The sequence below is a fragment of the Carcharodon carcharias genome, chromosome 21 (genome assembly GCF_017639515.1).
Source record: "Carcharodon carcharias isolate sCarCar2 chromosome 21, sCarCar2.pri, whole genome shotgun sequence".
In the NCBI taxonomy this organism is placed as follows: domain Eukaryota; kingdom Metazoa; phylum Chordata; class Chondrichthyes; order Lamniformes; family Lamnidae; genus Carcharodon; species Carcharodon carcharias.
Window position 1 is genome coordinate 48,654,197 of NC_054487.1, and position 18,607 is coordinate 48,672,803.

Consider the following 18,607-nt stretch of genomic DNA (forward strand, 5'->3'; position numbering starts at 1 on the left):
AATTGTTGCAGGGCAGCTGTCGGAATTGTGGGTGAGCTGTCAGAATTGTGGGGGCGGTTGGGACGGGAACCACAGCGGCCTGTAAAATCCGGTCTGCTGCACATGAGTGCACAGCTATCGGGCGGGGAGCCATTAAGTGATGTTTCTGCTGAAGTAAAATTGTAGGAAAAAGGGTTATATGTACAGAGCTGGTCTAGTATCTTTTCATTGACCATTTGGCCACTTTTCTGAACCATGAGGCTGCTAGCTCTCTGATCTCCTACCTGCGCCATTCTACAAGGCAATGGCAAGCCCACTAATGGCTGCTGTCTGCCTTTAAGCATTGCACTTCGGAATGAGTCCCAGTCTCCTGGCAGTGCCTGGTGCCACTTACTGGGCACCAAGCTCACCTCCAGCCCAATTAGGGGATCTGCATTTTAAAATAGCCTCATGTCAGCAGCGAATACGCAGTGGGGGAGGCGGGGTGTCAAGACCATAAATATACTAATTAACTCAAAGTCATATGTTTTGTCACATCAAAGATGCATTCCAATTTCACTAAAGTGTAACATCTGGCCCTACATATACTTTTTTTTTAAAAGCAATGTACATTTTCTTCTTTCCCAGCAGCCTTTTCCTATTGATTAAAAGCACATGCACGCACTTTCCATTCAACTTCCTGTTGTCATATAGTTGGTAACAATTTTATATTAACTTTTGGAACTGCAAATATTCATGTAGATATTTATAATTGGAATTTTCAACATAAATATTTTGTAGTCATGGTGTAATTTCAGGCATCTCACCACTGGTGGCATTTAGAACATCCCTGTTCATGCTCTCTAGCTCCCCTGTTGTTTGGCCTCCACAGTTGCTTGACCTGCAGCCAGTTAGTAACCTACTTCTCTGACCCCATTCCTTGGCCTGACTTTGCTAAGCTTTCCTGCTGCCACGCTGGCTGCTGTAACCTGCTTCCAACCTCCACTACTGCTCATAATTAAAAACATTACATCATTCTCAGCTCTGGCCCGGAAACCTGAGGACAGGCTGATTTGACCAAAGATAAATCCGCTTGGGCTCTCCCACATCAGTCATGACTCTTCTCAGTGTTCTTCTCACATTCCAGTTGCCATTGCTGCACCAACACTAACTGGTTTCTGTGACCCTGTTGAGCAACACCAAGGGAGAAAAGCTAATATATTTAGCAAGTGATGCAGCTGCAGTCACCAATCTCAGTAGAGTACATTTTTATTTTCTTAAAAAAGAAGAGGAGAAATCAGCTAGGTTTCCCACTTCTGACAACTGATTGGTAACTGCTTCTGATGTACACTTACTTGGATGTCAGATGAGGACAGTTTGTGTTTGGCAGTGATGCCCACTGCAATCATACAGCTTGCCAAACTCTCTGCCTCAGCTCATGCATCAAAAATTTCCATTTGAGTGAGTTACTAGACAAGAGGAAAGGAAAGGAAAGAAATATGAAAAAAAAGCCATTTCAAAACCCAAAGACATCTGTGAGCAACAAAACAATAGAAAGCATAGCTAATGAGATTTTTCTTGCCAGAAGTATTAATTGAATTTTGTTGTTGGTGGGTTGAAATTCATACCTCACAAAGGCAATGGTATGTGGAGCAGTATGTGTCTAATTTAATAAGAAAGGTTTCTTCAATAATATTAACCAATGTTAAAAAACTGTGGTTCTTGAAATTGCACAGCAATAGATTGCAATAGATGCACTGGGAAAATTGCTGCTACTGTCCTGCAGCACAGATGCCTGCCAGAGTTTGTGGAGTCAATGAAACTGTTTTACACTGGGGTAGATGAGTACAATTGCCACTGCAACAGTATTACCACCTATCTACACTTGGTGCCTGAAAACTCAGTTACCCTGTTCTAGCCTGAATCCCATTCTCAATTCTGGCACTGCAATATTTTGAGAGGGGCCTACTGCGGGGCACTTTTAAGTGTCTGCCTCTCTCAGGCATTGGGCTTCTTTTAATATGCAGGTTAGGATCCAAAGATCCCAATTGTGGTTTTAGATTGGAACTGGTGCATTCAATGCGCACTCTGATCTGTTCCAATTTTGAGTGTCAATTGGTTCAATTGGTAGCATTGAGAGTAGGGGAAACATTATTGCTTGAGAGTCTCAGAAGTAAATGCAGTGCATCCGTCAGTGCACTTTAATACAGTTAGTTAATTATAATTTTATTTCCAGGTTTGGCATGACACAATCTCAACTCCAGTCTTTAAAATACCAATCCAAAGATAGAATTTGGAGGAGTTGGAGTTGGAAAGATGAAAAGATGTGGCAATGGATTCTGGATGTTCAAAAGCTAAGTCCTGCTTTTATAAAGCTTCCCTTAATGTGCTTCTGGGAGCTGTGAGTAGCTGGAGAGAGATATATTTCCCCAGCAATGGCAGGAAGAAACCTGCTGCTACAAAGAAGGCATGGCTGGAGGTGACACTGATGGTCAGCAGCCTTGTACCATGCTCCTCGATTCAGTGCAGGTAGCATTTCAATGACTTAACTAGGTCAGCAAAAGTGAAAACAGTTGCAGATTAATCTATATCCTGATGTTTGCAACCCCTCACTCTGTCTTGTGAAGCCAATTCCATCATATCACTCCTCTCACTCATTTCCCTTTCTATACATTCCCTCATATCCCTATCTATCCCCTGCTGCTACTCACCCTCTTCCGTGTGAAATTTCATGCTTCTTTCTGAGGGTCACTCTCACCAAATACATCGCATTAATCCGGTGAACACATGTCATTACAGTCACTCATAGTCTGCCCTTTCCACTGTTGCAGAAGAGAGCACAGAACACTATGGAGATGGAGAGAACCACAGGTGGCCTCCATGGATTTCCCAGATAACAACTGCAGAAGAGGATGCCCTGGGGATTGTAGAATTTCAGCCATTGGAGATGGGGAGATGGGAACCTTGCCGCAACCTGGTGAGATAATTAAATACCAATGACCCATATGTCATTCAACACTCAGTCAAGCTGATTTAATTTCAACAGCGAGTGAAATATGATTATCTTCAGGGTGATAAGTTACAACATACTTACCTTGTCAATACAAATTCATATCCCTTCTCTCTGCCAGGACTGTCACATGCGCTGCAGGAGCCAATAGACTTTGCTTCATTCTGTGGGTGCACCATCTGAACATCAGTTCAGATACTTGCACTTCAGTGTGGCCAGTTTGACAGATAGTTGACTCACACTTCACAGTGACAAAAAGCAGACAGAGGTGGCAGGGATACCTGTGGTGTCTCTGTGTTGGAGGGTGCAACCTCTCCAAACTTTGCTCAGCTGGAAAGAAGTGCTGTACACCAGATGATGCCAATCAAAAATGTAATCATTAAGGAGCAGCATGAATGACAGATTTTCAAAGCACACTGACTATGATTTCAGGGAGAATGTAGGAGTTTGCCTCAAATCTGAGTGGGTTGATGTTTCAAAGCATTGCCATAATGTCTTCTTGCATGGATGGAGTTGCCAAATCTATGCAATCAAATGGGTTCACGTACGCCTTGACTGTGGGTGGCCACATTTTAGAAGTTGACATGTCTGCCACCTCAAATAGATGATAGGTACCTCAGTCTTGTCCTTACAGAGGTGCAATGATATGGACCAAAATGCTCTCCAGCAGAGTGGCAGTGCGGCTGAGTCATGAGAGACACAGTTAATGAAGCATATAGTATCCTATGCTTTATTAATATGGATATAGAGTACAAGAGTAAGGATGTTATGTTGAACTTGTATAAAACACTAGTCTGGCCTCAGCTGGAGTATTGCGTCCTGTTCTGGGTGCTACACCTTAGGAAATATGTGAATGCATTGGAGGGAGTGCAGAAAAGATTCACGAGAATAATTCCAGGAATAAGGAACTTCAGTTATGAAGATAAATTGGGTTTCCATGGAGAAAAGAAGGCTGAGAGGAAACTTGATAGAGGTATTCAAAATCATGAGTGGTCTGGACAGAGTAGATAGGGAGAAATTGTTCCCATTTGTGAAAGAATGGCAAATGAAAGGGCATAGATTTAAAGTAATTGGCAAAAGAAGCAAGAGCAATATGAGAATAAACTTTTTCATGCAATGAGAGATTAAGGTCTGGAATGCACTCCCTTAGAGTATGGTGGGGGCAGTTTCAACTGAAGCATTCAAGAGGGAATTAGACTGTTATCTGAACAGGAAGAATGTGCAGGGTTACAGGAAGAAGGCTGAAGAATGGCACTAAATGATTTGCTCATTCTGAGAGCTGAATGGCCTCCTGTGCTGTAACAATTCTTGATACTATGATTCATTTTCCCACATTACATTCCATCTGCTGAATTTTTGCCTGCTCACTTAGGAAACAATAAAAAATCAAAACAATCCAAAAATCATGAGCACAAAAGCCAAATATTGCGCATGCTAGGAATCTGAAATAAAAGTAGAAAATGCTGGAAATACTCAGCTGGTCTGGCAGCATCTCTGGAGAGAGAAACAGAGTTAACATTTCAGGTTGATAACCTTTCATCAGAACTTCTGATGTAAGGTCATTGACCTATAATATTAAAAAGAAATATGAATGTTGTTGATTGGAATCACTTTAAAATTCCTGTAAAGGAATGAAAAAGTAGTAAACAAATACAAGGAAATATATTTGAGCAAATAAACTGACTAAAGACCTTTGACTTAAACTGACTTTGATAAAAGTTGCACTGGGATATGGTCAGAATAGACTTATGCAATGCAATGCTGGTACTAAAAGACCAATGTAGGCCTGAAATTGTAGGCTACTGGAAATCTGGTATTGATACCAAACCTATAAAATCAGACTGCCAGTGGAATATAACCAGCAGCAATAGCATTTAGAGATTTTGTTTAAAAGCACCTTCTTTGATTTAGACAAAAAAAGTATTGGCTTATTATGTGCAGATATATCCCTTGTATTTAGGATGATTGGATCATCGAAAGTTACACAGTCTGTATCCGCTGGTGCCTAATGCTAAAAATAATAGTGTAAGAAGGTCTCACTCTATCTATTAATAGTTGCTGAAAACATTGTGCAGTTTCATAGATTTCTCACTTAATGTCCAACTTGCACAAGTGTATATTTTCAAAGTGAGAGGCACCAGCACATAGGGTTGGATTCAGGCTATATTTCCACTGTAACTTCAGCTTGTGTACTAAATCAAACTGCTTTACACCAACACTATAGCTGCAGTGAAAGTTCACTGTTAAGGTGTCATTGAGCTTTTTTTAGCTTATGCTGGTTCATGTTTGATATGAATTCTGCATTGATGAACTTGGAATATAAAGTTTACCTGCTGTCACCTGTTACATAGCTGAGGAGGCCGGAGGGGGTGGGGGGTAGTGGTGCATACTTTTGACATTGGGTGATAACATAAAACTGCTGATATTGATTGGTCGCCCATTACACAGCCTGATTGAATATCATCCATTTTACACCATGTCATTCATAGCATTGTGAATCTGTTGTGAAACTATTGGTGGTTAGCTGGAAATCCTCTTGAGATTTGCCTCTTAATGATTTGCAGATAAGCCATGACAAAGTGATGCAGATGTATGGGGAAATGTATTGATATAAAGTGACAAATATTACCTTGGTTTGCTGGAGGTCCAGTTGTGAATTGTGTCCTTTCGTGGCAGGTTGTTGCTCACATCTGCATCCTCCTGAAAGAAGACTCTTTCTCCAAGAGGGTCAAGAGGGCATGCATTACCAAAGTCACCACAACCCTGAATTTCTTCATTGTTGGTGCCTTCTTGGAATCTGCTACTGTCATCTCCAGGATCTCACAATCTGTGACCTAGAAGTGCGAGTCTCAGATCATCAATCTTTTGTTTTCTGAGGTAGCCACATTTGCACTTTGGCAGGTTTGAGTCTGGTCGAAAACAGAGGTCTGGCTGTTTTGCTACAGGGGCTGGATTTTCATAGGTGCAGGGAGTCACTGGGCTGAATTTTCCCAAGTGGGGCATAATCCCGATGGCCTCAATTCCATGGTGGGAATCTGGAAGTGGCTGTAGCCAGACATTGAGTGCAATTTTCCCAGAGGAAGCAACTTAAGAAGCTGCCTCCGGGAGCCCTGCCCAATAAGAGATGGCGCTGGGTTCCAATGTCATTTAATGCAGCCCCTGGATAGGGCTGCAGACTTTTTTTGTAGTGTGGATGTTGCTGAGGGGCCAGCTGCAGGAGAGTCAGAGTCAGAGGCACCTTCAGTAGGAGTGTAGAGGTTGCTATTGTAGAAAGAGCTGTAATAGAGATATCAGTCTCCATGAAGTGGCTGCCATGGTATACCTTCTGCTTGGGGAGAAGTGTGATTTAATGCTGGCAACTTAATAAAAGGGCTCCCACGCTTCACGGGTCTGGACCTCCGGATGAACAGTCACTTCTGCTCAATTTCTGGGCTCATGACACAGCAGGAGGCCTGTGTGCCATCAGAAAAATTGTGATCCAATTCCACAATAAGGTCTAATTGCTCTATTACATTCTCTAACTGGCTATCTGCCACAGCTGGCTTTGTAGTCATTGCTGCTGTGATCTTGCTTCCACGAGAAACTCATGGAGGTGGGAGTATGTTGCGGAGTCGGTCTGACATGAGTCAACCGTATTTTCCTTTCACCTTCCCTCCAAAAATGCCTCCAAAGGGCTGGGAAAATTCAGCCTATTGATTGCATGCATGTGCCAATCAAGGCACCCTCAGCTTATCCTGGAGTCTTCTTCAATTGCTAAGGATTCCATTCCCTCATTGACCACTGGAAAGCTATCTTGCATATCTGTGTAGATATCCAGGGGTTGCCATGCTTCATTCATTCTGTAGCATGAACCACCTTGCGCAGGATTTCACTTCTCCACATAACATCAGCGGCTGGTTCCTTGAAGACAAGGGTTACCCTCTGAAGACCTAGCTGCTGACTCCTGCAAGGAACCCTACCAGTCAACTAGAGGAGGAATGCAACAGGAGCCACATGACCACATGGGTGATAATAAATCAAACCATTGTGATGCTCAAGATGTGCTTCAGGTCCATCAACAGAACGAGAGGTGCCCTTCAGTATGCCCCATCAAGGGTTTCTAGAATGGTTGTGGTCTGCTGTGCCCTGCACAACATTGCACTGCAGAGAGGAGTGGAGCTACAGAAAGAGGAAGGTGCTGAATAATTGATATCTTCCTCCTTTGAGTAGGAGGAGGAAGAAGAAGAGGAGGAGGAACCAGATGTGACCATGGTGCATGCCTGGCTTACCTGGCTGCCAGAGTAGATTGCGACCGCCTCATCCAGGCATGCTTTATCTAATATGAGTGTGTGATGGCATCTGACAGTGCCATCAGAAAGCCTGTGCCACTTCCAAACACAATTATTTCCAACAGTTAGCAATCCAACCGTCTCATTCAAATCCTTTCCTCTTTATAAAACCTGGTCATACCATTCAAATTAACCATCATCTCTTGTAATGACGCAAGTGATGGAAAAATATCAGGAAGGCCAATGGAACATGAAGATTGTATTCATCAATCTAGAGAGGGCATATGACCGAGTGCCTAGTGAGGAAGTCTGGAGATATGCTAGAATTTGTGGAGTCCCTGAGAAGTATGTACGACTATTGCATAACATATACAAGGACTGTCAGACAAGAGTAAGAAGCAGTGTGGGGGAGAGTGAGAGCTACAAAGCCAGAGTTGGATTGCATCAAAGATTGGCACTGAGCCCCTTTCTCTTCCTGGTTGTCATGGATACTCTAACTGAGCATGTGAAACAGGAAGTGCCATGGTCAATGATCTTCGCAGATGACATTGAGTTATGTTGTGGGGATGATGAGAACATGACCAAGTATCTGGAAGACTGGAGAAAACACTGGAAGACAGGGGTATGAAGATCAGTAGACCAAAGATCCAATTTACAGACTCTCAATTTGAGCCTAGAGACGAGGAGCACAGTGAAAGAGTAAAGATTATCAGTACAGACTTGGAGAAAATGAGTAGTTTCAAGTGGGGTCAGTGTGACAGAAGATGGAAATATGGAAATGGAATTTGAACAAAGGATAAGCTCTGTTTGGAGTAACTGGAGGAGTAGAGTGTTATGTGATAGAAAGTTATCACTGAAACTGAAAGGAAGAATCTACAAGACAGTTGTGAGGCTGGCCTTGGTACATAGTGCAACATCAAGAAGAGAGCAGCAAAACTGGATACTAATGAGATGTGGGTGCTGAGATGGATATATGGAGTAACAAGAGAGGACAAAATCAGGAACCAACACATCAGGGTGTCAATGAAAATTGTGAGAACATTGAAGAAAGTAGCTGAGAAGAAATTGAAATGATATGGTCATATGTTGCGGACATAGAGAGGAAAAGTGGGGAGGTGAGCGATGGAGATGGGATTGCCAAGAAGGAGAGGAGGAAGGCTTAAGACCAGATGGAATAATGCAGTGGTGAGAAACTTAGAAGCAGTGGGAATTAAAGAGGAATGGGTGACTGACAGGATGAATTGTGGAGACGTGTGATCAATCAGCAGTGTGATGACTCAATATAAAGTAGGAGAAGCTGAAAGAAGAAGAATTGGAAGAAAAAGCCTACTCATACCATTCACCTGAAGGTTACTGTCCAGGATGAATGGGAAATGCAACAAATTAGTAAGAATAGAAAAGCTGAATGTTTTTAAAAATGCATGAAACTTGTAAATGTTGATGTTCAGAGGGACTTGGGTATACTTGTAAAAGGAACACAGAAAGCTAACATGCAGGTACAGCAAACAATTAGGAAAGCAAATGGCATATTTGCTTTTATTGCAAAGGATTTGGAGTATAAGAAGAAGGAAATTTTGATAGAATTGTACCAGGCTTTGGAGAGACCACACCTGGAGTACTGTGTGCAGTTTTGGTTTCTATGTCTATCCATATGAAATGAAGAATGGTGGAGGTACAGTGAAGGTTCACTAGATTGGTTCCTGGGATGAGAGGATTGTCCTTTGATGAAAGATGGAGTAAATTGGATCTATTTTCTCTGGAGTTTAGAAGAATGAGGTGTGATCTCATTGAAATATACAAGATTCTGAAGGGGCTTAACAAGGTAGACATTGAGAGGTTTTTTTCCCTTGGCTAAGGAAATTAGAACCTAGGGACACAGTCTCAAGATAAGTAGCCAATTGTTTAGAACTGAGATGAGGAGATACTTAAAGGGTATGAATCTTTGGAAGTCTCCACCTCAGAGGGTTGTGGATGCTCCATCTTTGAATATATTTAAGGCTGAGATAGACAGATGTTTGACCTCTCAGGGAATCAAGAAATATGGTGACTGGGTGGGAAAATGGAGTTGAAGCAGAAGATTAGCCATGGTCAAATTGAATGGCAGAGCAGGCTCGAGGTCTGTATGGTCTACACCTGCTCCTATTTCTAACATCCTTATGTTTTCCCTGCCACAATATTGGTCCTGTCTGGCTCTCTGTGTTCCACCCTGTAGCACTAACATCCCTTAATTTATGAGCACAAAATTTCAGAATGAATATATGAATCTCAACAGGAGGTATTTGTTCATATGATGTGCAGTAAGCTGATGGCAAAGTTCCAACTCAGATGTCACATACTCAGAGAAGCAAAATTAAAAAACTGTAGGACACATTTCTAAGTTAGCGATTAACTGGTATTGGCAGATTTAGTCCTCAAAATGGGAATATAGTGATAGAGCTGAAATGAAGCAAACACTTGTTTCAAACCTTACACGGTTATGTACAATAGAATTCTGGGTGAATATATACTAGATAATATGCTTGGATCAAGATTTCTATAAACACCAGATAAAAAATTGTTGATTTACAAATGCTTTTATCACAGTCCATTTAACATTCATTTAGCGTTTCATTACAAGAAAAAAACAATGCATGACATATAAAGCTAACTATATTTCTGTTATCTTTGAAACAAATTTACCAGTGGATTGGCCATATGAAGTGTACGAGATATTCAAAACAGAATGGATTTGGAAATACCTCCCAGTCAGGAATTCTCTACCAAATGACTGATGGGCAAATGGTTTGATGCGCTAAAATGTCTTACCTGAATTAGAATTAGCATGGAATAAAGGAGAAGGTCTTCTACTTATGACAGGTTCTGTCTCTTCCAATCTTTGCCATCCCTATAGAACCCAAATTTCTCATGAGTATTTATGCTCAGATTTTGGCTGCTGCTTTGAACTTGAGCTCATTGCTTTATCTCCTTTCTCTATGTCTCCAGTCTTCTTCCCTGCCTATCAGTCAGTCACAACTCCTTTCTTTTTACTGTTCTTGGGTACTTTTATGTCTGTATAAACACTTAGATTGGTGTGGTAATAATTAGTTGCTTTTATTTACAGACTCTCTAGCATATTCCATTAAAGGATAACAAAGTAATACACCGAAAAACATTGGAGTGCAATTGCTACAATGTGTTTAGTTCTATCAGGTAATCATTTAGTGTTCAGTTAAAAATATTTAAATACTGTACATTTCAAGGACTTTGTCTTCCCAATCCTTATGCCAAGCCATGACAACATCTCTGCCTTCTTATTCTCCTTTGGCTGTCCAGAATTCAAAGCTTCTGAGGATAAACTCTTGGATAACAGCTACCCTACCCTTTGTGACTCTCTTGGCATTCTCTAAAGGGCCAATGAGTTATCCATTGCTGAATGATTATAAATAGCAATCCCAACTATCCATCCTCCTCTTTTACTAACATTCCCATCCTATGAACCCAATAGGTTTTAACTTCGCCAACCGCCTTCATAGTCCCCTCATTCCAACTATCACTGCCCCTTTGGTTCTGTCAAAAGAACAACACTCATCACCTTTCTCCACATTTTTCTCCAGAACATCTGTTCACTTGTGAACAAAACATTTGCCATCTATAATCTTACAATGGATCATTACATTGACATCCTGGCTTCTTTTCTCCATTATCAACTAACACCTTAAAGTTTTCTCTTGCTCTTCTACCCTTACTTCCAGCAACAAAAGCAAGGAATGCATGAAATTATTTTTTGCGATGATTGAGACCAACTGTTCAGCTGCGTCTGGTGCTTCTCCCCTTCCCGTCATCCACCATGCTAAACCTTTTCCTAGGTACTCACTGCCTTAGCCCTGAACCCAGTCTTTTTCAATTTCTCTTGTCCCCTCTTCTGTCCTTTCAAAGCTCATCTGGCCCTTGAAACCTGATTTCTGCACACCATTCCCACCAAACTGCAAAGCCCCCAACACTCCTTTTTGGCTCCCAAACTAACTGTAAATGGTTCACTCAGATACTGTCCCTTTCATTTTCAAAACTACTATTCTTACTTTGCACCTCAAAAAAATCATCCCTAATCTCTCTGTCCTTGCAAACTATTGTTCTATCTCCAACATCTTTTTCTTTTCCAAAGTTCTTGAATATGATACTCAATCTCGAGTATCATAGGAGCCCCTAAAAAAAATAAACATTTCCTCAGCAGCCTCCTTTAAAGAGCCACTGGTTAGGCCACTCAATGCCTGTTACATATACTATACATTGTTCACCCATTGAAGTCACGCAAGTCATTCGCCCAGTCCTACTGGATTCTCATATGGATGAGGAGTGGCACAGAGGAAGCAATGACCTGGTGCCAGCACCGCTGCAGCAGTAGCAACAGCAAAAGGCCAGCCTCCAGCTGGGCAAACTGCAGAAGGGCGCAGTGTGGGCTAGCAGATGATGCCATGCAAAGGTGGGCCTAACTACAGCCCAGAGTCTTACGGACTTGTCTGACCTACCTCCAGATTTCAGAGAGCCAGTGCAATGAAGATTGCGATGTAGGGAGGCCATGATCGACCTGTGTACAATGCTGCAGAATGAGCTGTGATCCATGGGACTCTGTGGACAGCCTGGGGCTCTGAAGATAAACCTTTGCTTTGAATTTCTATGCATTTGGCTCCTTCTAGGGATCGACCAGGGACATGTGCGGGATGTCCCAGGCAGCAGCTTATTGATGCATTAAGGAGGTCACCAATGCATGTTTTAAGAGGGCCAGAAGCTTTGTGCACTACCAGAGGGACCCTGATAGTCACGCAGAGAGATCCAAGGCCCAACAGCCTTCATAAACACCAAGGCGTTCCACTTGATCAACATTCAACTGATCTGCAAAGTGCAGCCTCAGGGAGATCACTTCCACTTTGAAAAAGATTAAAAATGGAAAAAAAAATTCCTAACATGTCCCCCTCATGTGACAATGACACATGAGGTGGGACATGTTCATAATTTACACTATAACTTTATTAAACTTTTTAAAACCCTGCATGAAACCTCATCCCGCCGGTGGATGAGGTTTCATTTTTTTTTTATTTGCCGCCGGGGCTCCTGGCCTGCCCACCAACCTTAAGGTTGGACGGGCAGGTCCTTTAATTGTTTAAATGATCCTGTCAATGGCCTCAATTGGCTTTTGACAGGTTGGCGGGCCTGCAGCTGATTTTGCTGCGTCCCCGCCTTCCTGAAAATTTAAATGAGGAGGAATGATGTCCTGCTCGCTGATGGCAAAATTCTGCCCATAAGCTCAAAGTCTCCTCACTCACGTCACTTGCAACTGCAGTTTTGCCATCTGTGATCATGCTGCATTCCTCTCAGTTTGAAAGCCTCCTCCTCTGCAAGTATCATTGTGTGAATGCTGGGCACTCCACCACCTGCCTTGGCCCTCTCCTTGCTGTTGTGAGCCTGTTTCTCCTGCAGACAGAAGAGTCTCCACACAAAGATCAGTTGAACATATATGCTGCTGGCAGGCCTGTGGTCTATGATGGAGGTTCCTGGATGTCTCCACCATATGTCATCTCTCACGGGATGTGGATGTGGAGAGGTGAATGCCTGTCATCTAGAAGTGGCCATGCATCTGCAATGCCAGTGCCAGACTAGTCCTGCCCTCCCCATGTGGTGATCCATCCTGCATCGCCAATTGCAAGCCTCAATGAGATGATTAAAGGTAAGACTCACCCTGGTGGAGTGGAGTAGGTCATTGAGTCATTTTTCACACTGTGCCAGGATCGTTGGTGGACCTGGGAATGTCTGTATAAACTGAACGGCAAGTGATTCAGTGCTACTTTGGGGCTACTATAGTCCCACTTATGTCTGATGGAGCAAGGTAAAATTGGTTCTGCTGTACTCCTGGGTATGGATTAGCAACATATCCTGAGAAAAAGATATTAAGACATGAATAAGGACTAAAATACAGAGTAATTTTATATTATTATGTGACAATGATAGCATGTTATTCAAGAAAATAATATATAATGTGTTATCATGATTTTTCATACATAGCATATGTCATTAATACAATAAAATATGTGTTAGGGGGATTAAACTGGCTCACCCCCAAGAACAGGTATTCTGTTCTCTTGGTATGCAATTAACCTGTGCCTGTTCATTGCATTGCAGGCAGCATGTTAGATTGATTCTGCCCGCTGTTGTAAATGATTGCTGTATGCAGCCAGTACAACCTCCACTGTTCATTAAGTGCACATATCAGTAAGGGGGTTAAAAGCTTGAATGGATAATGCTACTTGAAAGCAGACTGCACATTTTAAAGGGGAGTTGCACTGTGGCTGCAAGAAGTGGCGGGATTTTTTTAAAAAGTGAATCTAGACTGAAATCTTGAGGTGAGATAGTGAGCACCATGCTTTTCTGAAAAGACAGTGGAGGTTTTGGTGTAAGAGGTGGAAGTAAGGACAGACATCCTGTATCATAAGGATACATGAGGCCTCACATGTTCAAGGGAAAGTGGGAAGAAATAATAGCAGAGGTAAATGCCAGGAGTGTTGCTCTAAGAAAATGGATGCATCGTAGGAACAAGTTTAACAATCTCATATGAATCATCAAGATGAATGAGTCCATCTTCAAATGGCATATCCCACTAACTGCACCTCTAGTCTCATCCACTGCTCAGTTCTGTACATCCACATTACCCATCTACCAACAATCTATCAAACAATTCTTATAGTTTATCTTACCCTCACACACTTGACAGTTTTGCAAACCTTGCGCCTACAACACACGGCTTGTACAGACTTATAGCTATTTAATCATGACAGCCACATCAAACAAGTATATTACAGGTCATTCAATGATGCATTTTTATCTTTCTTGTAGGAGAAGGTATTGGGAGGCAGCAGGGAAAAACTGGAGGAAGACAAGAGTGCTTGTAAGTTTTAACGTCACATGGAGGAGACTGTGCTGGTTGTCATGGGAAGGAACATCTCTGAGGCTGGGGCCACTGGTAGGACTGGAGTGATTGATGATGAAGGTATCCACTTCTCCCTAAATTTTTTCTGACTCACAAGCTGTAGATCGTAAGCAGCACTTGCTATTTTCTTCTCTTCCCACACCACAACTTAACTCTTTTCATTTCGGATACCCAAAAACTGGAAACTTCCTGGTTAGAGGAGGAATTGGAAGAAGACAGTGAAGCTGAAGAGATATCGTCACTTAATCTTACACTTGCAGCCACCTTTTCAGAGATTGCACTCCGTATTTGAGAGATTAGTGTAGAAGAGGGACCTGCGCATAATAAGATATCAGGCATAAGTTTCCAGGAACCAGAGTATAGGGAAAGGGGAGTGCAGGTGCTAGCTTGCTGGAGCGTGAGGTCACATACTAGTTCTGCTGCAGGACTCTCAGATGAGGACTTTGATGGGGCAGGTTACAGAAGAAGGCTGTTGAGTGGACAAAACCAAATGCTTTGTGCACTGGAAAGCCTGCCAGAAAGCCTGCAAAAAAAGGTCAAGGAGCATGGAGGAGTCCAGCACCAATTTGGCACAGGGCGTTGCAGAGCTTGAAGCCTTTTTTTTGCAGCAGCAGAGAACAGTTGCAGCCTTGTGGAGCCCATCATCATGCAACATCTGATGGTCAATTGCACTGCTTTCAAATTGTAGCAGAAATAACTTCCATTACAGCACAGCAGCTTCCATCAAAGGCCTGAGTGCTGAAGTGGAACCTCCGACAGCTGCCTTGCAAGCTCAGACTGCTGTCATCATGGCTCTGGATTCCAATGTTCAAAAGAGTTTCCAGGGCATCACAGCAGCCCATCAATCTGTCTCGAATAGATCAGTGGGATTGCTGAGGCGCCACTCCAGGAAAGTGGCACTGGCCCCACAAAACACAAACCTGCTGTCCTCTCTAAGGGTGACAGCATTCCTGCTCCCATTTCCGTCACTGCATCAGTTGTCTTGCTGAAACTTCTAGAAACAATAATTTGGGACAAAATTAATAGTCACTTGGGCAAATGTAGGTTAATTAAGTAAAGCCAGCACAGATTTGTTAAGGGAAAATCACGCTTAACTAACTTTCTGGAGTTTTTTGAAGAGATAACAGGGAAGGTTGATGAGGAATGCTGTTAATGTGATGTACATGTACTTCCACAAGGCATTTGATACAGTGTCGCACAACAGACTTGTGAACAAAGTTATAGCTCATGGAATAAAAAGGACATTAGCAAGATGGAGACAAAATTGGCTGAATGACAGGTTTGTAGTGGAGTTCCCCAGTGCAGTGTCGGGACCCTTGCTCTTCCTGCTATATATTAATGACCTAGACCTTGGTACAAAAGGGCACAATTTCAAAATTTGCAGAGAATACATGTGAGGAACTGTGAGGAAGATAGTGTAGAACTTCAAAAGAATATAGACAGATTGGTGGGATGGCCGGACAGAAGGCAGATGAAGTTCGATGTGGAGAAATGTGAAGTGATTCATTTTGGTAGGAAGAACATGGAGAGACAATATAAAATAAAGGATGCAATTCTAAAGCGGGTGCAGGAGCAGAGGATCCTAGGTTTAAAAGTGCATGTATCTTTGAGGGTGGCAGGGCAGGTTGATTCGCGGTTAATGAAGCATATGGTACCCTAAGCTTTATTAATAGGGGCATAGAGTGCAAGAGCAAGGAGGTTATGTTGAACTTGTATAAGACAGGAGTCTGCCCTCAGCTGGAGTATTGTATCCAGTTCTGGGTGCCACACTTTAGGAAATATGTGAAGCCATTGGAGAGAGTACAGAAAAGAATGATTCCAGGGATGAGGAACTTTAGTTATGAAGGTAGATTGGAGAGGTTGGGACTGTTTTCCTTGGAGAAGAGAAGGCTGAGAGGAGATTTGATAGAGGTATTCAAAATCATAAGGGATCTGGACAGAGGAGATATGGAGTAACTATTTACACATGTGAAAGGGTCAAGAGCAAGAGGGCACAGATTTAAAGCATTGGCAAAACAAGCAAAGACGACATGAGGAAAACTTTTTCATGCAGCAAGTTGGTAAGGTCTGGAATGCAGTCCTTAGAGTATTGTGGGGGCTGGTTCAATCGAGGCACTCAAAAGGGAATTAGACTATTATCTGAAAAGTAAGAATGTGCAGAGTTAGGGGAGAAAGCAGCAAGGCCAGGGAGAGGGACATGCATAAGATGCAAAAAGCCAGACCCCAGGAGCTAGGGTGGATCCCGGCTTGTTGTCAACAATGGCATTCTCATCGTTGTCTTGATTGGGCAGATAGAGTTTCAGACCTGAAAGACTGGCTTTAAAAAAATATCAGAACTGTCAGTTTCACTGCTGCTTCCGACCTTTGGGCAGCTTCATTGTTCTGATTTTTTTTAAGGCCCGCCAGTCAACCATGAATCTGCTCAAAGGCCTTTCCACTCTCAGCAACTGTCAGGTTTTTAAAAAAAAATCATTGAGCTGCACACAACTACCATTTAAGTTAGCAGACAGCAGAAAGTTTGAGTGCTGTTTGCATTGGAAGGTTCGGGTAGAGGGGAGGCTATTCGCACATCGTAATTCCCACGTCCATCAAATTTTTCCCTCGTCTCAAATTATTCAAATGTAGTGTATCCCAAAATATTATTTTCTTTCGATCTTTGTATATTTTTTGAGGGATCTCACACCTAGCCACCTCATTTAAATTGTACAGAGGGTATTGGCTGACTGGAGATGTTGGGAGCAGTTACCATCCTGTTTCTGCCTAAAATCAGGATGGCAACATGATCAGAATGGTGAGTGGAATTGAAGAGCTGAGTTCTGGATGTCTGTTCACTCAGAGTTTCATACAGCTGGAAACAGATAGGAACCTCCATAGTAAATGCAAATAGGGTCAGATAACATAGTTAGTTACCATTTCCAACAACAGTTTTGTTTCGGAGCTGCATTACTTCTATTGTTCCTCAGCCTGGGAACAAACCATTGACAATGCAAATCTGAGAGGTGACCATTTCTTGTGGTATTCAAAGGGTTCCTCAGCTGCTCTCATGTAAAATGTGAGAGTTTTTGGAGACATTTTTGTTTGTGTTATGCAGCGGTTCTCATCTACTTAGCCAATTTCTATGGCAGTTGCTGTAGAATGTTCTAAGCTCTTAAGCGGTAACTGGAGTCAAATCATTTTCCTCATGTGGGTATTTCTGGGAATTCCACTCTAGCAGTAGGAGGAGAAAGAGCAGCAACAAGAGGAAAAAGCAAAAAGAGCTGCAGGAGATGTGACTGAGGAATCTTTATACTCCCTTTATAGTCTCAGGACAACGTTTCTGCAGTACTGTGAGGAGCAGTCCTTAAGCTTTGCCAAGGATGCTTGAATAGGGTGTGTCACTACTGCAACAAGCATTGAAATGAAATATAATAACTGGTTCAGCTTTGCCTTTTTCAGTCAATGTCACTGTAGCCCTGGAATTCTCTACACTTAGCTCCTCTAACTGTCAGTTAAACTGTTAGCTGCTGAGACTGGGAGCTGACAGCAGAACAGTCATTGGAAGAGCAACAGGTACGGGAAAGACAGAGCTGCTCCTCCAATCATTCCACCTCTCCCATGCTAGATATGTGCAAGTTCTTTCTTTCGTTCTTTGATTTCTGGTAACTTACTTACCAAACAGGTTTTCCAATGGCTCTGCGTGGTGCTGCCTCTGTCTCTCCTCCCTCCCTCATGCTGCTTGGTCTATTAGATTGTCTAAACAAGACTGTGCAGTCAGTGCTTAAATTAGTCATTGCTCCAGCTCCTCCAATCACTGGTTCCCTCCCTCCTGCTCTTGTTCCTCCTCTTGAGACAGAATCTATGATTGGAGGAGCAGCAGGGTGGGAGGAAAGGAACCTACGATTGGAGGAGCTGGAGCAGTTATCCTGGCTGTTCCCACTGCCATTATGGAGGAGTCTTTCAGCTGCACTCAATGATTTATGACAACATCTTCTAGGAGGCCAAGGAGGAGAAAGAGAAAATGAAAGAACAGGAGGGAATCTCTGTTGGTAATGAGGCAAGAGAGGCCGTAAGGAGCTGTCACACAGCGTTGCGCCAAGCTGGACCCAGCTGTCGTCCATGTTCTCAGCATGAGCCACTCCTAGGGAACTGGAACTTCGCTTCTATTGATACTGACTTACCTTGGGTGAGATGAGTGAGTGCTGTATCAGTGTGTCTTGGGAGGGAGGAGAAAGCTTAGGCAGTACCAATGAATGAGATCATCCCCTCTCCTACTCCCCTCCCTCCCTCTTTCACTTCTACAGCTCTCCAATAATGAAGCAATGTGAGTTTCAGCATCGAGACAGTCTTTCTTTTCTATAGAGAACTGGTAGTTGAAATCTATAAAACAAAAGCTGAAAGGTTTTCTTGAAATTTGGTTGCAAGTATTGAATCTTT

General features: G+C 42.6%; 1 long non-coding RNA gene across 1 annotated transcript; it reads right to left on the reverse strand.

Annotated features, from left to right (window-relative positions):
- Positions 1-10,041: 10,041 nt before the first annotated feature.
- LOC121293009 lies at positions 10,042-17,912 on the reverse strand. The gene is made up of 3 exons (XR_005946426.1): positions 17,846-17,912; positions 12,949-13,143; positions 10,042-10,120 (listed from the first exon to the last, which is right to left on the reverse strand). It is a non-coding gene; the product is annotated as an uncharacterized LOC121293009 (long non-coding RNA).
- Positions 17,913-18,607: the final 695 nt, after the last annotated feature.